Source organism: Chrysemys picta, chromosome 3 (assembly GCF_011386835.1).
Source record: "Chrysemys picta bellii isolate R12L10 chromosome 3, ASM1138683v2, whole genome shotgun sequence".
In the NCBI taxonomy this organism is placed as follows: Eukaryota; Metazoa; Chordata; order Testudines; family Emydidae; genus Chrysemys; species Chrysemys picta.
Window position 1 is genome coordinate 80314756 of NC_088793.1, and position 12621 is coordinate 80327376.

General features: G+C 38.6%; 1 long non-coding RNA gene across 2 annotated transcripts in view; it reads right to left on the reverse strand.

Annotated features, from left to right (window-relative positions):
• Positions 1-1792: 1792 nt before the first annotated feature.
• The window catches only part of LOC135982039 (uncharacterized), a 44176-nt gene continuing 33347 nt past the window's right edge, over positions 1793-12621 (reverse strand). For both annotated transcript variants that reach the window (XR_010599238.1, XR_010599239.1), the window contains exon 4: positions 1793-1968. This is a non-coding gene — a long non-coding RNA (uncharacterized LOC135982039). The remainder of the gene's footprint in view (positions 1969-12621) is intronic.

Here is a 12621-nt window from a genome sequence, read left to right on the forward strand (position 1 = left end):
TAATAAATAATGTCCCAGAAGACCTGGATTACCATTAATTACCTCAATAAACAGAAATAAGATCTTTCCGTTTTAGCCATTTTTCTTTAAATGAAGTGGACTTAATCCATGCTTGATTAAGAGATAGTCTATAACTTTGTTCTTTTAAACAGCAGATCCATTTATCTTGAAAGTTTGTGATGTTTATAAAAATCTCAGCCATAATTGAAGCCGACGCTATAAACAATTATTTTTAAATAGGTATATCTGTTAGAGGGGAATAATACCATGTCATTTTCACCATGGCATAATCACCTGCCATTCTAATCCCTAGTATCAGTTGAGCGCTCTAAATCCTTGCGATACAAAAGCTGCACTCCCTCCAGTTGGAGGTCATCTTATTTCCTGTGGATAATTGATTTTAAAGCAGACAAAGACTCTGAAGTCTAGAATGCATAAACATAAGGTTATGTACTCTTCATTCATAAGAGAGGACTTATGGACTCATGATACAAACATTAAATACACTGACAAAAGATCAAGGCTAAAATTATAGATATAAATAGTGATGGGAGATACGTTACAAAAGGTATGAAAGAGAGGTATCTAGCTAATAGGGATAGAGAACCACACTGTATGTATGGGTTAAGCCTTGAAACAGATAAAATATACCAAGCACACGTTGCCCAAAAAAATCTGGAAATTTCAGGAACAAAAGAACATGCTCAGAGTTCAAACAGCAATTCAGAGGTTTACTACAGAAGAGTTATCTTTCTGAAATAAGAGGGAACTTAATGCTTTTTTTTTTTTTTGGTTTATGATTCAAAACCTGGGTTCTTTGTATCTTCTGCCTATAGTGAAGAAAAGGTGGAATCTTACCTTCAACTAAACAAAACAGAGGTATCTGATACATGTGATAAAAGGGTGTGCAATAGCAACTTTTCCCCTAGAAAATAAGTGTGTGTGTGGTGAGAAGAGGAGGGCGAATAATGGGTATTCCCTTCTGTGGAAAATTAGGGAGTTGATTTTTTTTTATAAATATTATAGGCATCTCATCTTATCTGAAGGCATAGAGTTAAATCAAAGCAGGCTATAAGGAGGAAATTAACAGGAAGCTAAACAAAGGCAAAAATAACTGCTTTCATAAGAAATGTCAAGGGTCCTTGAAGAAACAATGGGGAAGCTGTTGATTGGGGAATACCATCTACCTGGGTTCATCAAAGCAAGAACCATTTACTCTTCCCAAGACTAAACCTAGGATCATTCATCAGCTGCTGTCACAGGCTCCTACAGGTAAAAGGCTTCCTGGCGACAAACCTAGTTGGGCCTGACATTTTAACACAGTTGTGAACTGGTGGGCTGCAGTGGTAAGAAGTATGGCTCCATCCAGAGGAGGGGGAAAGTAGCTAACCCTGTCCCTAAAGGGGTGCACTTGAGAGAGTCTAAAAAGGGTCTAAGGTGCATCTAGCCCTGTAACTGTGATATCCTCAAATAAACATAATTAACCCTTCTTAAAAATCAAAGTTAATATGCTGTTATCTTCCGGGAATACTACGACATCATTTTTGCCATTGAGATGTACCACCTTTCAAAAACCTGACGCTTCCATCTGTAATGAGGTACTTATCAACAGCTGAGTGGCTCCGGTAGAGTTTTGTGATGGTTCTGTCACCAGACCAGTGGATTGTGACTAAAAGTTTAGCAATATAACATCTACTACTAACTGGCATGCCTGAAAGGCCACGGACTTTGACATGCCTATGCCTACATTTTTCTTATGTGATTTGCTCCAGGCTCTGACTGTATTGGATTTAGTTGGTTTGCAGGAATCTCCAGCTGTCACTAAGCAAGGTATATGTTAAGACAATGACTAATTGTTGGCCCAAATAGAGACAATGGTCTCTTACCTGGCGCCTGGGATCGGTGTGGAAGCGGTCCGTGGTCCTCTGGTCTGGTGGGACGTCGAGTGATCCCGGACGAGCCCCCAAACTGTCATGGAAAAAATCACCCATGCATTGATTTTAGTTCACAGACTCAAGCCTGAGGCCAGTTTATTGCAATACATACCAACGCCTTGGGGGTTGCAGTCAGAAACTACACCCCCGATCACAGCTCGCAGGCTGCTTTCATTCTTACAAACCGCAAACCTAGTACAAATTATATGTCATGTACGAAAATAAAAGAATTGGGATCTGTTCCCTTTCTCAGTACCTTCCTCATTATTTTTCCGAGAATTGGGTGCATATTGGGTGGGGGGCTTCTCGAGAAGTCTGATGTGGTCAAAACTTGGCACCAGCTAGGGTACATTCTCAGAAGAGTGCATGGTACCTTCCAGGGCGTTATGGTCAGTGTACCGGGGAGGGGTTGACAGGATGCCCAAAGAAGGAGCGTGATTAGTCAGTTTGCATTTAGCTAGAAATTCGGGGAGGTCACAGAGCACTCAGAAGAGAACCATGATCAGCTACCTTGCATTTAGCTGGGGAGGGGGTCACAGATCACCCAAAGGAGAAGCTGCATTTAGTCAGTTTTCATTCAGCTAAAGTTACCTATTGCTTCACACAAGCGGTTATTATATTTCATCAGCCATGAACATATTTCATTAGTGCTGATGCTGGGGCTTTTTATTCTTTCCCTCCTTGGCCCCCCTCCCTCCTCTGGTCATGACCCTTGACCGAGACTGGCAGAGAACATGACACTTAGTTTGGTTCAGGCTTGTGGCCTGCAGGGCAGGCCCATATGACGAGTCTTCGCCAATGTTTTGATCGGTGCAAGGGAGGCCAGCCAGGCCTATTCCCCCACACATGCCTATGCCTACCTTTTTCTTATGTGATTTGCTCCAGGCTCTGACTTTATTGGATTTAGCTGGTTTGCAGGAATCTCCAGCAGTCACTAAGCAAGGTATATGTTAAGACAATGACTAATTGTTGGCCTATTTATTTAAATATTACGTGAATAGAGCTTTAACTAACCATTGAATGGGATTTTCCTTCTATTTCATGATGTGATTTTGCCCATTAAACAAAGGCCCTATAAAGCTCATTTCAGGATTTCCTGGTGGCAATTTCCAACCTGAAAACAAGAGTTTCAGGAGGATGTTTTGATGATTATCAGGCAAATACCAGCAAACCATTGACTGAACAGCTGTATCATCTCTCCTTGCATATGGATCTCTGTGCTAAGTTTCTCCAATATTAAGATACTGTAACCCTGGTTGATACGACCAAGACAATAGTATCAGGAAAGTAGCTAGTAAATTTCGAGTCCTTGGAACTGGAAAACAGAGAGAAAGACCATGGATCTGTTCACCAGATGAAAGTGTATGCAGCTTTGTATGAACATCTTGAAAAAAAATTCAAAAGTTTGTGATTGTAAGGACACCATTATGTTCCCATGATATAGCTACTCCTTCCCGGGGATCAATAGGAATTTCCTGCAGCCTAGATGATGAATGGTGCAAAAGGATTTACTCTTGTCTGTTTTTGCCAGAAAATTCTGTTTGAACATATCAATGCTAAATGGCTAAGCAGTGGTAAGGAGAATAAAGGATTTAGATTTATCAGTGGACAATATTCCCAGTGGACAATGAACTATAAATAGAGACCAGATCCTCTAAAGCAGAGTAATTCCATGAAATCTGATGGAAACATGCTGATTTACACCAGCTGAGGTGCTGGCCCGCAGAGTTTATCAAGCCCCTCAGAGTTCCTGTTTTATCCAGTATTACCCCTCTGACTGGAGATACACTATTATTAATGCTTGGCTCGGCTCTAGGTTTGCCCTTCTTTATTTTCTCCTCTAAGACCAGCAAGATATCTGTGTCTAGAATTAGATGTCTTCACACTCAGGAAGTGGGTCTTTATCCCACAAGTGTATGATTCAGAGGTCTTTAAGAGGAAAACTTAGCTGTAGACTCAGGCAGGAAGGTCTGAGGTGTTGGAGCAGTGCACATCAGGATGAGATTGCCAAAAAGGCTGCTAGGGAGAAGGGATGTGTATTGTTTTGGTCCCATACTCTCTTCTTTAACATAATGATCGATATATTAGGTAAGGAAATCCTCCCTGAAAGACCATGGGGCACTTCAAGGAATCCCTTTTTTCCCTGCCCCCTCTGAGGTAAGCTTTCATTAGTGGTCTGGGCCCCCAGGCATGGAAGTAATTTAGTCAGACATATGTCTCATAGGGCAGAGGCAGGTTCAGCTTGAAGAAGTTCTGAATGGTTGTCCATTGTGGTGCCTGTCTCATTCTCTTGGGGAACTGAGTCTAGATCAAAGCAATTCTCCATGTCAGGCCTCTGCTGCAATTAAGTTGATAAAGCAAGTTGAATCAGTGTGAGTAGCTGCCACACAGGAAGTCTCAGGTGAGGGGAGGAATGTCTCATTCCTCTGTATGCAGTATCAGCAAGTGTCAATTAAAACAAAACAAAAAATATTTCACACAGGAGTTAAGCTTTATTTATAGTGGAAGAGACTGCAAGCTTGTTGAGCACAAGGGACTGAATGCCATCTTCTGATGGCAGGATATAAAGTGACACTGATTACCCAGTGGTAAGAGAAATATGGTATTACTCCCTGAGGAATAAAGGATCATTTTAATTATTCAACTTCTTGAAGATTGGGTAGCTGTACTTTAAATACTTCTCATGTTCCAACTGATGATTTTCTATGCATTATTCAATTTTAGCTAATTTTTAAAAAATTCATTTTCCATCTCTTCAGTGTCTGAATTAATGTGCTGGGGAAGTTGCTGAGTGCAACAAAAATGAGAGCGATACTATACAATTTTACAAGAAGCAATGTTGTCGGCTATTATATCCTTTTCCTTCACAATAGCCTTTGAAATGAAAGATTCACCCTTGTCAAGACCCTTTTCTTTGGAGACGGTGTTTACACAACACCACTGTGAAATTCAGCTTCAAAGAAGACAGCAAAATCGATTCAGACTTCACACTTCAGTTAACAATTTAGAGCTTTGCCTCTGTTGGAATGGGAAGGAATAAAAATTAAATTTCAGGTAATAAAATAAATGTAGAAAGATTATATTAATATCCCATGACAGTAAGTAAGTTTTATATATTTAATTCTGGACTTAGTCACTGAGGTACCTATGTAACAATGTGTATGTAGGAAGAGCAAATGATAAACCTTGTGGAGGGCTAATGAGTTAAGGAGACACAGCTTTTTATTAGTGTTTCTGCTGCAGACATGTTAACTAAGAAGTTTTGCTATTTCTTTAGCTATGTTGAACAAATAGTTTTAATTTGAGATGTAATAGTCACTTCATTTCATGGCTTAAAGCTAAGCATGTGCTTAAGTGATTTCCTGAATGAGGATGCTTTCCTGAATTGGGTCCTAGGATTTAATCCTGCACAGTGCTAAACACTCTAGTGGGACTAGAGTTACTGGTCGAGAGTCCCTGATCCCAAGCTAGAGTTTCAGGGGAGCAGCTGTAATTTACACCACTGGTGTAAGGTCAAATATCCCTAAGGGTCCTATATCACTGGAGGATGTAGTGCAGCTCTATAATACCTCTGCCTCCAGAATGCCCTCAACACCAAGAGAAAGGGAGCAGTTGGCATGGTTGGTTTCAGAACTCTGCAAGCTTTATGCCAGTGGAGAGTTCTCCTGCATAGGGGGAATTCCCCATCGGTCTTCTCTGGCTGCTTCAAATCCACTTTGTACACATTATGCAGCACAAAGTGGACTTAGTATCCTTTCCTAAATATCTGAGATGTTTTAAATCTTTGAATTCACAAAAAAAATCGGATAGGCCCTGAAATATAACCAAGCATTGGTGAGATGTAAACATAAAAGAGAGTTCAACCAGTTTCATTACTGGATTTATATTGTTTATGCTGTGACAAATGTTATAATATGACAGATTTATGATTTCTATTTAGTTATAATTTTACATTAATACCTGCATGGTTTATATAGCTCACATGAATGTTTTTATGGCATTTCATTTTCTTGGGAAGGAGTTATATCATGTAAATGTCTTCTAATCCAGATTAATAGGGCCCTCCATGAGTAATTTGGAAGGCAATTACATAAGATAATATGAAACTTTAACAAAATCACATATCAATTTCTTAGCATCCATCAGTATATACCCCAAATTAGAACACCATATTGTTTGCAGGATGAGGTGGAAAGGGATGTGGTAGTTTATAAGCAATTTTAAGGAATGGTTAATATCAGGTTGCTATTGAATAAAACCACAAGATTCTCATCTTCCACAGTATAATACTGTGCTGCAGTAAATCCATCACTAAAAGCCTGAGTAATAGAATTCCCACGAAAAGTGTATAGAAATCTGAAATATTCTCAGAATGTGTAGGACCTTTAATTCATCCATAAGGCATACTTCAGAATCACCTTTGTATATATTGTAAGATGTTAATATGCTCCTCTGTGGTTTGTCCTATCTAACTATACTTCACTGCTTCTAAATTAGACTATTGTAAACTTAGTCATTGTGCTGAAGTCTGAATACAAGACCACTTCTGGAGAATCTTTCTTTTCTTTACATTTTAACAGATAATATGTATTGTGAAGGTAATGTATCTTCGGATCCTTTTGAGGTGTTCCTTTGGGAAGAATTTAAATCTGTTGTAAGGGGGCAGGTGATATAGTATTCTAGAAGGAGAGAGAGAAAAAGAATAGCAGAGGTTGAGGAGCCCAGCACAGGCACTCTCCCAAGCTTTACACAAGAATATATCATGTGCATTCTACTTAACTTGGGCATTGATAGATTTAATTATTTTTTTCTGTTTACAGAATATCTGCTGCACAGATAACTTGAACTAAGATCTTAAATTGTCGCCCTGAAACAACATGGTCCAGCTTCTGCGTTCAGTTATGCCCCTGCAACTCACTGAAGTCACAATGGGTCAAGTTCAACCATGCTGTTACTACTTTGATTTCAATGAACTTATGCCCTGTTGCAGTAGAACTAAATTGGCCCAAAAGATTGGCAGGGATGCAAAAGATTGCAGAACTTGGCCCGGAGTAGCTATAATTTAGACTCTTAAATTAATATTAATATAATACAATGACAACAACAGCCTAGAGGCAAACTTTCAGTTTTAGAACCATTTCCTTAGTCATCCCTGGAGGTGTTTCAAACGAAAGTAATTACTTTGGTAGCTGCTTCTAATCCAGAAAAGGCATACCTTAAATGTCAAGCCTAACCTTTCAAAATCAAATTACCTAACCTTCAACTGATTTCTAAATCAATTCAATTCTGTTTCAATTCAAAGAACGATTTTTCAGTACACAAAATGCTATTAAACAGGATAACCTAACCAATGGGCCTTACTTACTGTGCTATACATTAACATTCCAGGGTTGAAATAGTACTAATAACTAATAATGGGACAACATAAAACAAACTTTTTAAAAGTGTACAACAATGGTGCAAAAAAAAGAGCTAATAGCAAAGCCATCTTGGATCTATTTTCTGTTATCTTGCACCTCATTAAAATATTTACACCTGTATGAAGTGAAAGCAAAGAAGATATAAAATGCACCAAATCAGAATGACAGTGTTTTACACACGCTTTTCATCTGCTTTGCATGGGTGCAGGGCACAAGGTGCAGGGCAATGGAGAGTGTCAGACAGCTTGATTTGAATGAGCCATTCCAAATGATCTAAAAGATTTCTCCCCCCCATTACTGTATTTCTCCCAAACCTCAAAACTATTAAATTAGTATGTTCAGAAGGAAGAGGGATGTAGGTGTGATATGGCAATTTCCTGCATATCCTTGGGAAACCTTATTGAATTAAATTTAAGTATCTTTGGAGTCCATTTCTATTAATTGCAAATATGAGTAGTATTGTGGGGCACGATTGTATGCAGCTTCTCTAGGAAGGAGATATGATGTGAGTCCTGGGAGTACAATGTTGAACAATGTGCCAGTCAGGAGGACTTTTGGGACAATAAGTGTGAAGTGGTGTCTCTGGAGAATACCTCGGGAGAGATTAATGCAAATTCCACACCTCTGATTATGCAAAGACCCGGCCTTTTGAAGCTACAGCCTGAGAAGTCTACTGATTACCTGTTCCCAGAGACTGGAGATCAAAGGCTTGAGTTGTATAAGTAAACAGCAGAACTGCCCAGCCTGGTTTCTGGTTCTGACTCTGACAGTTATGAACTTGTAACCACAAGGAAAATCCAGTTGTAGGTTTTGAAGGACTGACCCCTTACTGGAGCTCAAGGCTGGAGTTGGGGTGACATGTGATAAGCTTTTTAGCATGTGTGAAGATTCTTTTATTGTTTAAATGTTTTCCCAGTAATGCTTTTACCTTAAGAATAAATGTGGTTGCTTAGAAAGAGTGGCGTGGTAACTTGTAACTGCAGGCAATTTTATACTGGTAATAGCCTCTGGTGATAAAGCAAAGTGCAGATGCTGACCTTTTAGATAATATGGCTTGCTGGAGATAACACACTGTAGGCAGAAAACTGCACAGCCCAGTCAGGAGGGAGTGAGACTTGGGTCTTTGCCAAAAAGAGGCGATAGCTAGGATCCAGAATCTAAACTGGGTGGACCACAGAGAGGGAAATATAGGTGCAGTTGCTCAGAACTGTGACAATGGGTGCAGGTCTCAAGGTAAAATCTATCTTGGGTAGTGGCCTATAGTAATAGATAATTGATGTGACTATTTTGCTGAAAAATATAGAATGCAGCTCTGCCAACTATGACTGAGACAGAAAATAGCCCTCCCTAAAAACTTAGCATTTAAATTAACCAGATATGTGACAATTATTTAGAATTTAGCATTTGTACATTTCAGATGCATATGTATGATATTGGAATTAAATGCGGGTTCAAAACTTTGATTTGTAGATTTCACAGATTTTAATGTCAAGGAGCGATTATCATTATTTAGTCTGGCCTCCTGAATAATAAAGGCCATAGAATTTCATTCAGCAAAATCAAGCTCCTGGATGAGCTAGAACATGTATTTTAGAAACATATCCAAACTTGATTTAAAGTCAGAATCTGGGCTATAGAATTCATGTCATCCTCAAGTCGAGGAATCTGACCCTAAGAGGGTAGCTGAAAACTCCCTTGGTGTGGATAATGTCTCAGCTGGTGTCAACTGGCATAACCTGTTCCTTCACCAACCTTCTCCCCTCCCACACACCGCACATTGGCATAATGGGTGTGAGGGGATATATTGGTGGTGGGAGGGTGCAGGCCTGCACATTACTCATTCACAACTGTTGTATGATCTCATAGAAACCATAACCAATCAGTGTAAGTTAGAGCAGATCTTAAACTCAACTGAGGCATAAAAAATTGGGAAGTCTAACTTGTTCTCTCATGCTCACCTTGACACAGAATCTGGGCATATATTTCATCTGTAGAATGTACATGCTTTATATTAGACTGTCCTGTTCTAATTGAAATGGTTGGCTAGTACTTGTATGGCATTTTCACTTATGATTTGGAGATACGCAAATTATAAAATAAACTGGGAGATTTTCAAGTGGAAAGATCCTTTCTTGTATATAGTTGAGTGTATCATCTGTCAGATTAAGAGCTAATAAGAGATTAGATTATCTCTTCCAAAAAACCTATTATTAAAAAATAAATAAGGAATATTAGTATCCTATGCATGTGCCTTTAATTTTAGGTATCAATAAGTGAAGTTTAAACAACAGACATGTTCTTCATATGCTTCCTTGGATGTACACACATCTTAGTTTCCAGTTTAGACAAATGACACTACAGGACATTTCTGCTGATTAATGGGCACATGATTGTCTAGAAACACATCTATAATTATATCTTTGTCTGATGCTGATGCTTAGTAAAAGTGTGTTCATCACAAATGTCATGGTTTAATTATTTAATTTACACTGAGTTGAAACTTGGCATTCAGGTTCTCCAATTTACAATTCTTTCAGAACCCTGTCATTAGTTCAGATCAGCCATTTTTAGGTTGAGCATAGAAAAAAGTTGGCAATCTCCAAGATGCAGGCTCTGTTCATTTGTTAGTACATTAAAAACAGTGAGTAAAGTAATAACTGCTCTTTTTCAGCTATACTTGCTAGTGCTGGGTAGTTTTTATGTGTAAATAGTAGGGCTGTTGATTAATCACAGTTAACTCACACGATTACTAAAACAAATTAATCATGATTACAAAAATTAATCATGATCAATCAGTTTTAATTGCACTGTTAAGTAATAGAATACCAATTGAAATTTATTAAATATTTTTGGTTTTGCTACATTTTCATATATATTGTATTCTTTGTTGTAATTGAAATTAAAGTGTATATTTTTGTTTACAAATATTTGCTCTGTAAATATAATAAAAGAAATCGTATTTTTCAATTCACCTCATACAAGTACCACAGTTCAATCTTTGTCGTGAAAGTGCAACTTATAGATGTAGATATTTTTGTTACGACTGCACTCAAAACCAAAACAATGTAAACCTTCAGAGACTACGTGTCCACTCAGTCCTACTTCTTGTTCAGCCAATCACTAAGACAAACAAGTTTGTTTACATTTAAGGGAGATAATGCTTCCCTCTTCTTATTTACAATGTCACCAGAAACTAAGAACAGGCATTTGCATGGCAGTTTTGCAGCCGGCGTTGCAAGGTATTTGTGTCAGATATGCTAAACATTCGTATGCCCCTTCATGCTTCAGCCACCATTCCAGAGGACATGCTTCCATGACGATAACGCTCATTAGAAAAATAAGTGTTAATTAAATTTCTGAATGTACTCCTTGGGGCAGAATTGTATGTCCCCTGCTCTGTTTTATCTGCATTCTGACATATATTTCCTGTTATAGCAGTCTCAAATGACCCAGCACATGTTCATTTTAAGAATATGTTCACTGCAGATTTGACAAAATGCAAAGAAGGTACCAATGTGAGGTTTCTAAAGATAGCTACAGCACTCGACCCAAGGTTTACGAATCGGAAGTGTCTTCCAAAATCTGAGAGGGATGAGGTGTGGAGCATGCTTTCAGAAGTCTTAAAAGAGCAACACTCCAATGCAGAAATTACAGAACCTGAAACACCAAAAAAGAAAATCAACCTTCTGCTAGTGGCATGTGAGTCAGATAATGAAAATGAACATGGATAGGTCTGCACTGCTTTGGATAGTTATTGAGCAGAACCTGTCATCAGCATGGACACATGTCTTCTAGAATGGTGGTTGAAGCATGAAGGGACATGTGAATCTTTAGCGCAGGGATCGGCAACCTTTGGCACGCGGCCCACCAGGGTAAGCGACAGCCAGCACATCCCTCTGCCCGTGCAGTTTCCTGCAGCCCCCATTGGCCTGGAGCAACGAACCACGGCCAGTGGGAGCCACGATCGGCCGAACCTGTGTACGCGGCAGGTAAACAAATCAACCCAGCCCAGCAGGGTGCTTACCTTGGCGGGTCGCATGCCAAAGGTTGCCGATCCCTGCTTTAGCGCATCTGGCACATAAATATCTTGTGACTCTAGCTACAACAGTGCCACAAGAATGTGTGCTCTCACTTTCAGGTTACATTGTAAACAAGAAGTGGACAGCATTATCTTCTGCAAATGTAAACAAACATATTTGTCTGAGCAATTGGCTGAACAAGAAGTAGGACTGAGTGGACTTGCAGACTCTAAAATTGTACATGGTTTTATTTTTTAATACAATTTTTTTGTACATAATTCTATATTTGTAAGTTCAACTTTCATGATAAAGAGATTGCATTACAGTATTTGTATTAGGTGAAATGAAAAATACTATTTCTTTTTTTTTTACAGTGCAAATACTTGAAATCAAAAATAAAGTGAGCACTGTACACTTTGTATTCTGTTTTGTAATTGAAATCAATATATTTGAAAACGTAGAAAACATCCAAAAATATTTAAATAAATGGTATTTTATTATTGTTTAACAGTGCAATTAATCATGCGATTAATCACGATTAATTTTTTTAATTGCTTGACAGCCCTACTAAATAGAGATTAGTGTATCAGAAAACAATTCAGGTTGCCAGTTTGGTTTGTGTGACCTGCTGGTGAGAGGCTTGACCACCTCTGAACTTCAATGGGAACAAGACCTGGTCAATAATGGGGCATCGGCCCCAGGGGGCCTCACATGGAAATCCTAATTCTGGTAATACTATTATAATTCCATAGGACATTACCACATTGCTGATTTGCATTTGAATGCCCTTGGAAATCAATACTGCATTTATATTAATATAATCATTATTGCTGAACTTATTTCAATACCAAATATGTCAATAATAATCAGCCAATAATTAACCAACAGAAACAAATTAAAGGACAATTGGAAATAAGAAATGGTAATTAAAGGTATTTTAATGCCCCGCTTTCATTTGCAGGCCTACAGTTTGTATTTTTTTGTGCTTGTATGCACAAAGACTGCATTATGCTTGTCAGAAGATGTTACTTCTATTCTGCTAAATAGAGAAAACTATAGAAGAAAATAGTCCAAACATTTGTGTGTGTGTGAGTGCACACGTGGACAGCTCCGCTGCACTTGTTTCCCTTAGGCGACTTAAACTATCTTGAACAGAATTATGATTTGTATGTTAGAGCCTGAAATTTAGCCAAGATGTAAATGAGAGCACACATTTCATTTCAAGTTTCAGACTACTACTTGGTAGTG